The sequence below is a fragment of the Salmo salar genome, chromosome 19 (genome assembly GCF_965601325.2).
Source record: "Salmo salar chromosome 19, fSalSal1, whole genome shotgun sequence".
Classification (NCBI taxonomy): domain Eukaryota; kingdom Metazoa; phylum Chordata; class Actinopteri; order Salmoniformes; family Salmonidae; genus Salmo; species Salmo salar.
The window spans coordinates 65,081,360-65,094,370 of record NC_138309.1 but is presented as its reverse complement, the minus strand read 5'-3'; positions in this window follow the sequence as shown (position 1 = coordinate 65,094,370).

Genomic DNA, 13,011 nt, shown 5'->3' with positions numbered 1-13,011 from the left:
TTTTATTTAACCTTTATTTTAACAGGGAAGACATATTGAGACCTAGTCTCTTTTACAAATGTGCCCAGTATATACACCATAAATATACACATTACACCGAAACTAATATATATGGAGTAAAAGTCAAAATGTTGGACACACCAACTCATTAAAGGGTTTTTCTTTATTTTACTATTTTCTATATTGTAGAATAATAGTGAAGACATCAAAAATATGAAATAACACGTGGAATCATGTCAAATCAAATCAAATGTTATTGGTTACATACACATAGTTAGCAGATGTTAATGAGAGTGTAGTGAAATGCTTGTGCTTCTAGTTCCGACCATGCAGTAATATCTAACAAGTAACCTAACAATTTCACGACAACTACCTTATACACACAAGTGTAAAGGAATGAATAAGAATATATACATAAAGATATATGAATGAGCGATGGCCGAACGACATAGGCAAGATGCAGTAGATGGTATAGAGTACAGTATATACATATGAGAAATGTAGGGTATGTAAACATGATATAAAGTGGCATTGTTTAAAGTGGCTAGTGATACATTTATTACATCCATTTTTCATTATTAAAGTGGCTAGAGATGAGTCAGTATGTTGGCAGCAGCCACTCAATGTTAGTGATGGCTGTTTAACAGTCTGATGGCCTTGAGATAGAAGCTGTTTTTCAGTCTCTCGGTCCCCGCTTTGATGCACCTGTACTGATCTCGCCTTCTGGATGATAGCGGGGTGAACAGGCAGTGGCTCAGGTGGTTGTTGTCCTTGATGATCTTTTTGGCCTTCCTGTGACATCGGGTGTAGGTGTCCTGGAGGGCAGGTAGTTTGCCCCCGGTGATGCGTTGTGCAGACCTCACTACCCTTTAGAGAGCCTTACGGTTGTGGGCGGAGCAGTTGCCGTACCAGGCGGTGATACAGCCTGACAGGATGCTCTCGAATGTGCATCTGTAAAAGTTTGTGAGTGTTTTTGGTGACAAGCCAAATTCCTTCAGCCTCCTGAGGTTGAAGAGGAGCTGTTGCGCCTTCTTCACCACGCTGTCTGTGTGGGTGGACCATTTCAGTTTGTCCATGATTTATACGCCAAGGAACTTAAAACTTTTCACCTTCTCCACTACTGTCCCGTCGATGTGGATAGGGGGGTGCTCCCTCTGCTGTTTCCTGAAGTCCACGATCATCTCCTTTGTTTTGTTGACGTTGAGTGTGAGGTTATTCACCTGACACCACACTCCGAGGGCCCTCACCTCCTCCCTGTATGCCGTCTCGTCGTTGTTGGTAATCAAGCCTACCACTGTAGTGTCGTCTACAAACTTGATGATTGAGTTGGAGGCGTGCATGGCCACGCAGTCATGGGTGAACAGGGAGTACAGGAGAGGGCTGAGAACGTACCCTTGTGTGGCCCCAGTGTTGAGGATCAGCGGGGTGGAGATGTTGCTTCCTACCCTCACCACCTGGGGGCGGCCCGTCAGAAAGTCCAAGACCCAGTTGCACAGGGCGGGGTCGAGACCCAGGGTCTCAAGTTTGACGAGTTTGGAGGGTACTATGGTGTTAAATGTTGAGCTGTAATTGATGAACAGCATTCTTACATAGGTATTACTCTTGTCCAGATGGGTTAGGGCAGTGTGATTGCGATTGCGTCGTCTGTGGACCTATTGGGGTGTTAAGCAAATTGGAGTGGGTCTAGGGTGTCAGGTAGGGTGGAGGTGATATGATCCTTGACTAGTCTCTCAAAGCACTTCATGATGACGGAAGTGAGGGCTACGGGGCAATAGCGTTTAGCTCAGTTACCTTAGCTTTCTTGGGAACAGGAACAATGGTGGCCCACTTGAAGCATGTGGGAACAGCAGACTGGGATTGGGATTGATTGAATATGTCCGTAAACACACCAGCCAGCTGGTCTGCACATGCTCTGAGGACACGGCTAGGGATGCCGTCCTGGCTGGCAGCCTTGTGAGGGTTAACACGTTTAAATATTTTACTCACGTTGGCCGCCGCAGGTTTTGGTAGCGGGCCGTGTCAGTGGCACTGTATTGTCCTCAAAACGAGTAAAGAAGTTGTTTAGTTTGTCAGAGCAAGACGTCAGTGTCCGCGACGGGGCTGGTTTTCTTTTTGTAATCCGTGATTGACTGTAGACCCTGCCACATACGTCTCATGTCTGAGCCGTTGAATTGCGACTCTACTTTGTCTCTATACTGAAGCTTAGCTTGTTTGATTGCCTTGCGGAGGGAATAGCTACACTGTTTGTATTCGGTCACGTTTCCGGTCGCCTTGCCATGACTAAAAGCAGTGGTTCGCGCTTTCAGTTTTGCACGAATGCTGCCATCAATCCACGGTTTCTGGTTTGGGACGGTTTTAATAGTCACCATGGGTACAACATCACCGATGCACTTGCTAATAAACTCGCTCACAGAATCAGTGCATACATAAATGTTGTTGTCTGAGGCTATCCGGAACATATCCCAGTCCACGTGATCGAAGCAATCTTGAAGTGTGGAATCAGATTGGTCGGACCAGCATTGAACAGACCTGAGCACGGGCGTTTCCTGTTTTAGTTTCTGTCTATAGGCTGGGAGCAACAAAATGGAGTCGTGGTCAGATTTGCCGAAAGGAGGGCTTTGAATGCGTCACGGAAGTTAGAGTAGCAATGATTCTGAATTTTGCCAGCCCGGGTCGTGCATTCGATATACTGATAAAATTTAGGGAGCCTTGTTTTCAGATTAGCCTTGTTAACCTCTTACATCTAGACGTTCCGCTAGCGGAACACCTGCTCCAGTATCCAATGATAGGCGTGGCGCGAATTACAAATTCCTCAAAAATACAAAAACTTCCATTTTTCAAACATATGACTATTTTACAGCATTTTAAAGACAAGACTCTCCTTTATCTAACCACACTGTCCGATTTCAAAAAGGCTTTACAGTGAAAGCAAAACATTAGATTATGTCAGCAGAGTACCCAGCCAGAAATAATCAGACACCCATTTTTCAAGCTAGCATATAATGTCACAAAAAACAAAACCACAGTTAAATGCAGCACTAACCTTTGATGATCTTCATCAGATGACACGCCTAGGACATTATGTTATACAATACATGCATGTTTTGTTCAATCAAGTTCATATTTATATCAAAAACCAGCTTTTTACATTAGCATGTGACGTTCAGAACTAGCATTCCCACCGAACACTTCCGGTGAATATACTAAATTACTCACGATAAACGTTCACAAAAAACATAAATTATTTTAAGAATTATAGATACAGAACTCCTTTGTGCAATCGAGGTGTCCGATTTTAAAATAGCTTTTTGGTGAAAGCACATTTTGCAATATTCTGAGTAGATAGCCCAGCCATCACGGCTAGCTATTTTGACACCCACCAAGTTTAGCCCTGACCAAACTCCGATTTACTATTAGAAAAGTTTGATTACCTTTGGTGTTCTTCGTCAGAATGCACTCCCAGGACTTCTACTTCAATAACAAATGTTGGTTTGGTTCAAAATAATCCATAGTTATATCCAAATAGCGGCGTTTTGTTCGTGCGTTCAAGACACTATCCAAGGGTGACGAAGGGTCACGCGCACAACGCATTTCGTGACAAAATATTTCTAAATATTCCATTACCGTACTTCGAAGCATGTCAACCGCTGTTTAAAATCAATTTTTATGCAATTTTTCTCGTAAAAAAGCGATAATATTCCGACTGGGAGTGGTGGTTTTCGTTCAAAGACGAAAGAATAAAAACATGGAGTCGACTCGTGCACGAGCCTCAGTCTCATAGTACTCTGACCGGCCACTATCCAAACGCGCTAATGTTTTTCAGCCAGAGCCTGCAAAGCCACGATTCAGCTTTTTGCCGCCTTCTGAGAGCCCATGGGAGCCGTAGGAAGTGTCACGTAACAGCAGAGATCCCCTGTATTGGATAGAGATATTCAAGAAGGCCAAGAAATGGTTAGACAGGGTACTTCCTGTACAGAATCTTCTCAGGTTTTGGCCTGCCAAATGAGTTCTGTTATACTCACAGACACCATTCAAACAGTTTTAGAAACTTTGGAGTGTTTTCTATCCAAAGCTAATAATTATATGCATATTGTAGTTTCTGGGCAGTAGTAATAATCAGATTAAATCGGGTACGTTTTAAATCCGGCCGTGAAAATACTGCCCCAGAGCCATAACAGGTTAAAATCCCCAGCTACAATAAATGCAGCCTCAGGATATGTGGTTTCCAGTTTACATAGAGTCCAATGAAGTTCTTTCAGAGCCGTCGAGGCGTCTGCTTGGGGGGGGGGGGATATACGGTCGGCAATTGATTGTAAGGAATTCTAGGTCAGGTGAACAAAAGGACTTGAGTTCCTGTATGTTGTCATGATCACACCACGACTCGTTAATCATAAGGCATACACCCCCACCCTTCTTCTTACCAGAGAGATGTTTGATTCTGTCGGCGCAATGCGTGAAGAAACCGGGTGGCTGTACCGACTCTGATAAGGTATCCTGAGTGAGCCATGTTTCCATGAAACAGAGAATGTTACAATCTCTGATGTCTCTCTGGAAGGCAACCCTTGCTCGAATTTTGTCTACCTTGTTGTCAAGAGACTGGACATTGGCGAGTAGTATGCTCGGGAGCGGTGCGCGATGTGCCCGTCTACGGAGCCTGACCAGAAGACCGCTCCGTCTGCGGCGACGTTGTTTTGGGTCGCCAACTGGGATCCGATCCATTGTCCTGGGTGGTGGTCCAAACAGAAGTTTACATACACCTTAGCCAAATACATTTAAACTCAGTTTTTCACAATTCCTGACATTTAATCCTAGTAAAAATCCCCAGTCTTAGGTCAGTTAGGATCACCACTTTATTTTAAGAATGTGAAATGTCAAAAAATATTTTATTTATTTCACCTTTTATTTCTATCATCACATTCCCAGTGGGTCAGAAGTTTACATACACTCAATTAGTATTTGGTAGCATTGCCTTTAAATTGTTTAACTTGGGTCAAACGTTTTGGGTAGCCTTCCACACGTTTCCCACAATAAGTTGGGTGAATTCTGGCCCATTCCTCCTGACAGAGCTGGTGTAACTGAGTCAGGTTTGCAGGCCTCCTTGTTCGCACACGCTTTTTCAGTTCTGCCCACAAATGTTCTATAGGATTGAGGTCAGTGATGGCCACTCCAATACCTTGACTTTGTTGTCCTTATGCCATTTTGCCACAACTTTGGAAGTATGCATTGTCCATTTGGAAGACCCATTTGCAACCAAGCTTTAATTTCCTGACTGATGTCTTGAGATGTTGCTTCAATATATCCACATCATTTTCCTATCAAATGATGCCATCTATTTTGTGAAGTGCACCAGTCCCTCCTGCAGCAAAGCACACCCACAACATGATGCTTCCACCCCCGTGCTTCACGGTTGGGATGGTGTTCTTCGGCTTGCAAGCCTCCCCCTTTTTCCTCCAAACATAATGATGGTCATTATGGCCAAACAGTTCTATTTTTGTTTCATCAAACCAGAGGACATTTCTCCAAAAAGTATGATCTTTGTCCCCATGTGCAGTTGCAAACCATAGTAGTTTTTTTATGGCGGTTTTGGAGCAGTGGCTTCTTCCTTGCTGAGCGGCCTTTCAGGTTATGTCGATATAGGACTCTTTTTTTCTGTGGATATAGATACTTTTGTACCTGTTTCCTCCAGCATCTTCACATGGTCCGCAATGCTTGCGTACGTGAAGTGTCCGGTCTGATCGGCATGCTAACTTGTAGCCGGTGAGAAAGACCGATCAGGTTTTGGCAGACTTGTTTACGCTGCTGTGCGTTTTTGTTGCCGATCTTACTTTGATACCTGACGGTTTTTTACTTTTTCATTACCGTATATTTTTACTTTTTCCCTCACTCAACTTTTTTCATTCAACTTTTTCACCCCGGAGGTTTTATCTGGACATGGTTCGTCAGGACTTCAAACAGCCGAAGCTAAGTAACATTAACATGATGCCTTCTAATTGCAGTCGTTGTACTTATAATATCCCTGAGAACGATCGCCTTACGGCAAGGATAGCTGTGCTGCAAGCCCAGCTTCAGACGCGATCGTTAGGCAAGGTTAATTTCAGTGTAGGAAAGGATGAAACAGCGTCTGTGCCACCAGTAAGTACAGATAGTAACGTTAGTATAAACCCCCTCGCACGGTCCCCGCAGCCGGACATCTTTCTCATGGCTTCTGGAGGGAAACGCTGTAGGAATGCTCAACCGGTGTCGCTTATTCAGCCGACAGAAACTTTCAACCGGTTCTCCCCATTAAGCGAGTCGGAGTCGGAGGCCGAGACTTCTCTGGTCTCTACTCCTCCCGTTGTGGGGTCTGAGACGCCGACGGCTCCCACCATTAGCTCTGACAAATTGAAAACCCTAGTCATTGGCGACTCCATTACCCGCAGTATTAGACTTAAAACTAATCATCCAGCGATCATACACTGTTTACCAGGGGGCAGGGCTACCGACGTTAAGGCTAATCTAAAGACGGTGCTGGCTAAAGCTAAAACTGGCGAGTGTAGAGAGTATAGAGATATTGTTATCCACGTCGGCACCAACGATGTTAGGATGAAACAGTCAGAGGTCACCAAGCGCAACATAGCTTCAGCGTGTAAATCAGCTAGAAAGTGGTGTCGGCATCGATTAATTGTCTCTGGCCCCCTCCCAGTTAGGGGGAGTGATGAGCTCGACAGCAGAGTCTCACAACTCAATCGCTGGTTGAAAACTGTTTTCTGCCCCTCCCAAAAGATAGAATTTGTAGATAATTGGCCCTCTTTCTGGGACTCACCCACAAACAGGACCAAGCCTGGCCTGTTGAGGAGTGACGGACTCCATCCTAGCTGGAGGGGTGCTCTCATCTTATCTACGAACATAGACAGGGCTCTAACTCCTCTAGCTCCACAATGAAATAGGGTGCAGGCCAGGCAGCAGGCTGTTAGCCAGCCTGCCAGCTTAGTGGAGTCTGCCACTAGCACAGTCAGCGTAGTCAGCTCAGCTTTCCCCATTGAGACCGTGTCTGTGCCTCGATCTAGGTTGGGCAAAATTAAAAATGGCGGTGTTCGCTTTAGCAATCTCACTAGTATAAAGACCTCCTCCATTCCTGCCATTATTGAAAGAGATTGTGATACCTCACATCTCAAAATTGGGTTACTTAATGTTAGATCCCTCACTTCCAAGGCAGTTATAGTCAATGAACTAATCACTGATAATAATCTTGATGTGATTGGCCTGACTGAAACATGGCTTAAGCCTGATGAATTTACTGTGTTAAATGAGGCCTCACCCCCTGGTTACATTAGTGACCATACCCCCCGTGCATCCGGCAAAGGCGGAGGTGTTGCTAACATTTACGATAGCAAATTTCAATTTATAACAAAAAAAAAACAACAATGACGTTTTCGTCTTTTGAGCTTCTAGTCATGAAATCTATGCAGCCTACTCACTCACTTTTTATAGCTACTGTTTATAGGCCTCCTGGGCCATATGCAGTGTTCCTCACTGAGTTCCCTGAATTCCTATCGGATCTTGTAGTCATAGCAGATAATATTCTAATTTTTGGTGACTTTAACATTCACATGGAAAAGTCCACAGACCCACTCCAAAAGGCTTTCGGAGCCATCATCGACTCAGTGGGTTTTGTCCAACATGTCTCTGGACCTACTCACTGCCACAGTCATACTCTGGACCTAGTTTTGTCCCATGGAATAAATGTTGTGGATCTAAATGTTTTTCCTCATAATCCTGGACTATCGGACCACCATTTTATTACGTTTGCAATTGCAACAAATAATCTGCTCAGACCCCAACCAAGGAGCATTAAAAGTCGTGCTATAAATTCTCAGACAACCCAAAGATTCCTTGATGCCCTTCCAGACTGCCTCTGCCTACCCAAGGACGTCAGAGGACAAAAATCAGTTAACCACCTAACCGAGGAACTCAATTTAACCTTGCGCAATACCCTAGATGCAGTTGCACCCCTAAAAACTAAAAACATCTGTCATAAGAAACTAGCTCCCTGGTATACAGAAAATACACGAGCTCTGAAGCAAGCTTCCAGAAAATTGGAACGGAAATGGCGCCACACCAAACTGGAAGTCTTCCGACTAGCTTGGAAAGACAGTACCGTGCAGTATCGAAGAGCCCTTACTGCTGCTCGATCATCCTATTTTTCCAACTTAATTGAGGAAAATAAGAACAATCCGAAATTTCTTTTTGATACTGTCGCAAAGCTAACTAAAAAGCAGCCTTCGCAAATGGAGGATGGCTTTCACTTCAGCAGTAATAAATTTATGAACTTCTTTGAGGAAAAGATCATGATCATTAGAAAGCAAATTACAGACTCCTCTTTAAATCTGGGTATTCCTCCAAAGCTCCATTGTCCTGAGTCTGCACAACTCTGCCAGGACCTAGGATCAAGGGAGATACTAAAGTGTTTTAGTACTATATCTCTTGACGCAATGATGAAAATAATCATGGCCTCCAAACCCTCAAGCTGCATACTGGACCCTATTCCAACTAAACTATTGAAAGAGCTGCTTCCTGTGCTTGGCCCTCCTATGTTGAACATAATAAACGGCTCTCTATCCACCGGATGTGTACCAAGCTCACTAAAAGTGGCAGTAATAAAGCCTCTCTTGAAAAAGCCGAATCTTGATCGAGAAATTATAAAAAACTAATCGGCCTATATCGAATCTTCCATTCCTCTCAAAAATTTTAGAAAAAGCTGTTGCACAGCAACTCACTGCCTTCCTGAAGACAAACAATGTATACGAAACGCTTCAGTCTGGTTTTAGACCCCATCATAGCACTGAGACTGCACTTGTGAAGGTGGTAAATGACCTTTTAATGACGTCAGACCAAGGCTCTGCATCTGTCCTCGTGCTCCTAGATCTTAGTGCCGCTTTTGATACCATCGATCACCACATTCTTTTGGAGAGATTGGAAACCCAAATTGGTCTACATGGACAAGTTCTGGCCTGGTTTAGATCTTATCTGTCGGAAAGATATCAGTTTGTCTCTGTGAATGGTTTGTCCTCTGACAAATCAATTGTAAATTTCGGTGTTCCTCAAGGTTCCGTTTTAGGACCACTATTGTTTTCACTATATATTTTACCTCTTGGGGATGTCATTCGAAAACATAATGTTAAATTTCACTGCTATGCGGACGACACACAGCTGTACATTTCAATGAAACATGGTGAAGCCCCAAAATTGCCCTCGCTAGAAGCCTGTGTTTCAGACATAAAGAAGTGGATGGCTGCAAACTTTCTACTTTTAAACTCGGACAAAACAGAGATGCTTGTTCTAGGTCCCAAGAAACAAAGAGATCTTCTGTTGAATCTGACAATTAATCTGGATGGTTGTACAGTCGTCTCAAATAAAACTGTGAAGGACCTCGGCGTTACTCTGGACCCTGATCTCTCCTTTGAAGAACATATCAAGACTGTTTCAAGGACAGCTTTTTTCCATCTACGTAACATTGCAAAAATCAGAAATTTTCTGTCCAAAAATGACGCAGAAAAATTAATCCATGCTTTTGTTACTTCTAGGCTGGACTACTGCAATGCTCTACTTTCCGGCTACCCGGATAAAGCACTAAATAAACTTCAGTTAGTGCTAAATACGGCTGCTAGAATCCTGACTAGAACCAAAAAATTTGATCATATTACTCCGGTGCTAGCCTCCCTACACTGGCTTCCTGTTAAGGCAAGGGCTGATTTCAAGGTTTTACTGCTAACCTACAAAGCATTACATGGGCTTGCTCCTACCTATCTTTCCGATTTGGTCCTGCCGTACATACCTACACGTACGCTACGGTCACAAGACGCAGGCCTCCTAATTGTCCCTAGAATTTCTAAGCAAACGGCTGGAGGTAGGGCTTTCTCCTATAGAGCTCCATTTTTATGGAATGGTCTGCCTACCAATGTGAGAGACGCAGACTCAGTCTCAACCTTTAAGTCTTTACTGAAGACTTATCTCTTCAGTAGGTCCTATGATTAAGTATAGTCTGGCCCAGGAGTGTGAAGGTGAACGGAAAGGCTGGAGCAACGAACCGCCCTTGCTATCTCTGCCTTGCCGGTTCCCCTCTTTTCACTGGGATTCTCTGCCTCTAACCCTTTTACAGGGGCTGAGTCACTGGCCTACTGGTGTTCTTCCATGCCGTCCATGGGAGGGGTGCGTCACTTGAGTGGGTTGAGTCACTGACGTGGTCTTCCTGTCTGGGTTGGCGCCCCCCCCCCCTTGGGTTGTGCCATGGCGGAGATCGTTGTGGGCTATACTCGGCCTTGTCTTAGGACGGTAAGTTGGTGGTTGGAGACATCCCTCTAGTGGTGTGGGGGCTGTGCTTTGGCAAAGTGGGTGGGGTTATATCCTGCCTGTTTGGCCCTGTCCGGGGGTATCATCGGATGGGGCCACAGTGTCTTCTGATCCCTCCTGTCTCAGCCTCCAGTATTTATGCTGCAGTAGTTTATGTGTCGGGGGGCTAGGGTCAGTCTGTTACATCTGGAGTATTTCTCTTGTCTTATCCGGTGTCCTGTGTGTATTTAAATATGCTCTCTCTAATTCTCTCTTTCTGTCTTTCTCTCGGAGGACCTGAGCCCTAGGACCATGCCTCAGGACTACCTGGTATGATGACTCCTTGCTGTCCCCAGTCCACCTGGCCGTGCTGCTGCTCCAGTTTCAACTGTTCTGCCTGCGGCTATGGAACCCTGACCTGTTCACCGGACGTGCTTGTTGCACCCTCGACAACTACTATGATTATTATTATTTGACCATGCTGGTCATTTATGAACATTTTAACATTTTGACCATGTTCTGTTATAATATCCACCCTGCACAGCCAGAAGAGGACTGGCCACCCCTCATAGCCTGGTTCCTCTCTAGGTTTCTTCCTAGGTTTTTGGCCTTTCTAGGGAGTTTTTCCTAGGGAGTTTTTCCTAGCCACCGTGCTTCTTTCACATGCTTTGCTTGCTGTTTGGGGTTTTAGGCTGGGTTTCTGTACAGCACTTTGAGAATATCAGCTGATGTACGAAGGGCTATATAAAAATAAATTTGATTTGATTTGATCAGGTAATGGAGAGCAGTGTAAGTGAGAGACGCTTCGGAATGCGCAGCACACTCATGGTGAAGGGCACAACACAGGACTCCGGGCCGCAAAAGGCATGGATTTTTTTTAGGGTGCATGAAGGCCACAAAGGGGATGCTGCTGTGAAATTCTAAGCATTATCAAGTGCTTGTCAAATTGTGAATGAGAGACTATTGGAGTGTGTACAGCCAGCGCAAAAATTACAGCAGAACTCATGCCTTTCATGCAACTTTTTTCAAATCCTCAGTCATGCAGCCTTACAATGTATTAAAAATCAAAACATATAGCCCAACATTTGTAGAACAACTAAAGTAACATAAATAACTCTAAATTAAGCATATAGGAGTACCTATTTCTCTGTTAATCGCTCAACACAGAATAACCGCATGTACGCACTCCCTCAAATCGTTTGGAGAAAATATTTATATTTTACACAGTTTTGTTCAATTGTATTCTTCATACTATAAAATAATGTCACGGAATTATAAACAAATCTTGTCTGCTAAATGAACTAGTGTAGCCTACAGCCATTTGGCATACGGTAGCCACATCAGGGCCTAACATAAGGATAACTCAAGAGTATGCTATTATTTTCTTCTGAAATAGACTACATTTTTTTCATGTCATGATTCTTTAGACCTGTCTAAAATAAAAAATGGATTATTAAAATGGCTTGTAGGCTGTGTGGAAGCCAGGAGATGCTAAATGTGTTTATGTTAATTAACGGTCAATTACCCTAAGACCAACAGTTATTTGCTTGATAATCACCGGCTGATGAAATTTCGTGACCACCACAGCCATAGTGGAGACCCTAGGAACGTCAAGAGTTAATCAATCCTGTGAACGGGTTAGGCAACTCAGGTGTCTATACTTCAACAGCAAAGTTAGGTAAAACGGAAGTTTATAAAATAGGGCCTAATCTATGAGGGAGTAATCTATAAATAATATAAGGATGCAGTGATTATAAAAACGGTCACCTGTAACAAAGCGAAGGGCACTATGGTAGATGGCATCCAAAGGTTTAAGAGTAGTAGTAGCTGCACTTCGATAAATAGTATCAAGAACAATTATCAAGAACAGATAAAAAGGTTGACTGAATAATCTGCTTCCTACTGCTTAGAGAAAGGTGCGATCTGTTTCTGTAGAAAAAGCTAACTTTAAATCCTAGCTCCTTAACCAGCCCCATCTAAATGTTTTTTAAATGTCAAATTCATATCAATCCAAATGCCTAAGTATTTATATGCGGGAACATGTTCGATTGCAGAACCATCAAATGAGTGAACATGTAGTTCATCTGAAACATTCTTAAAAAAGCTTGAAAACAACATTTATTTCATTTTGCCCATATTAAGCACAAGTTAAATTAGCAAGAGATTCCTGCATACGTATAAAATCTGACTCTAGTTTTGACACAGCTTGATCAACAATCAGGCCAAAAGCAAAAAGCGTATCATCGGCATACAAATGAAGTTGAACATTTTTAACAGATTGACCAATGGTGTTAATATAAATAGTGAAGAGAACAGGTCCCAAAATTGACCCGTGGTACACCTTTATGTACTTCCAGAAATTCCGACTTAACCCCATCAATCACGATGGCCTGAATTCTGTCACTAAGATAATAATGAAAGATATGAAAGAAAAATCAAGTTCACCAGGCCTATCGAGGACAACTTGTTCAATAAAATAGCATGATCAACAGTATCAAAAGCAGAGCTTTTCCACAAACAAAGCAGCACATTTCATTGTAGTGTCTAAAGCATTGACAAGATCATTAACAACTAAAGTGGTTGCTGTAATAGTGCTATGCCCAGGCCTAAACCTTGATTGGTTTACATGCAAAATACATTTCTCAGATAAAAAAAGCTCAAGGTTGTACATTTACCAAGGATTCAAGATTCTTCGCTAGACAA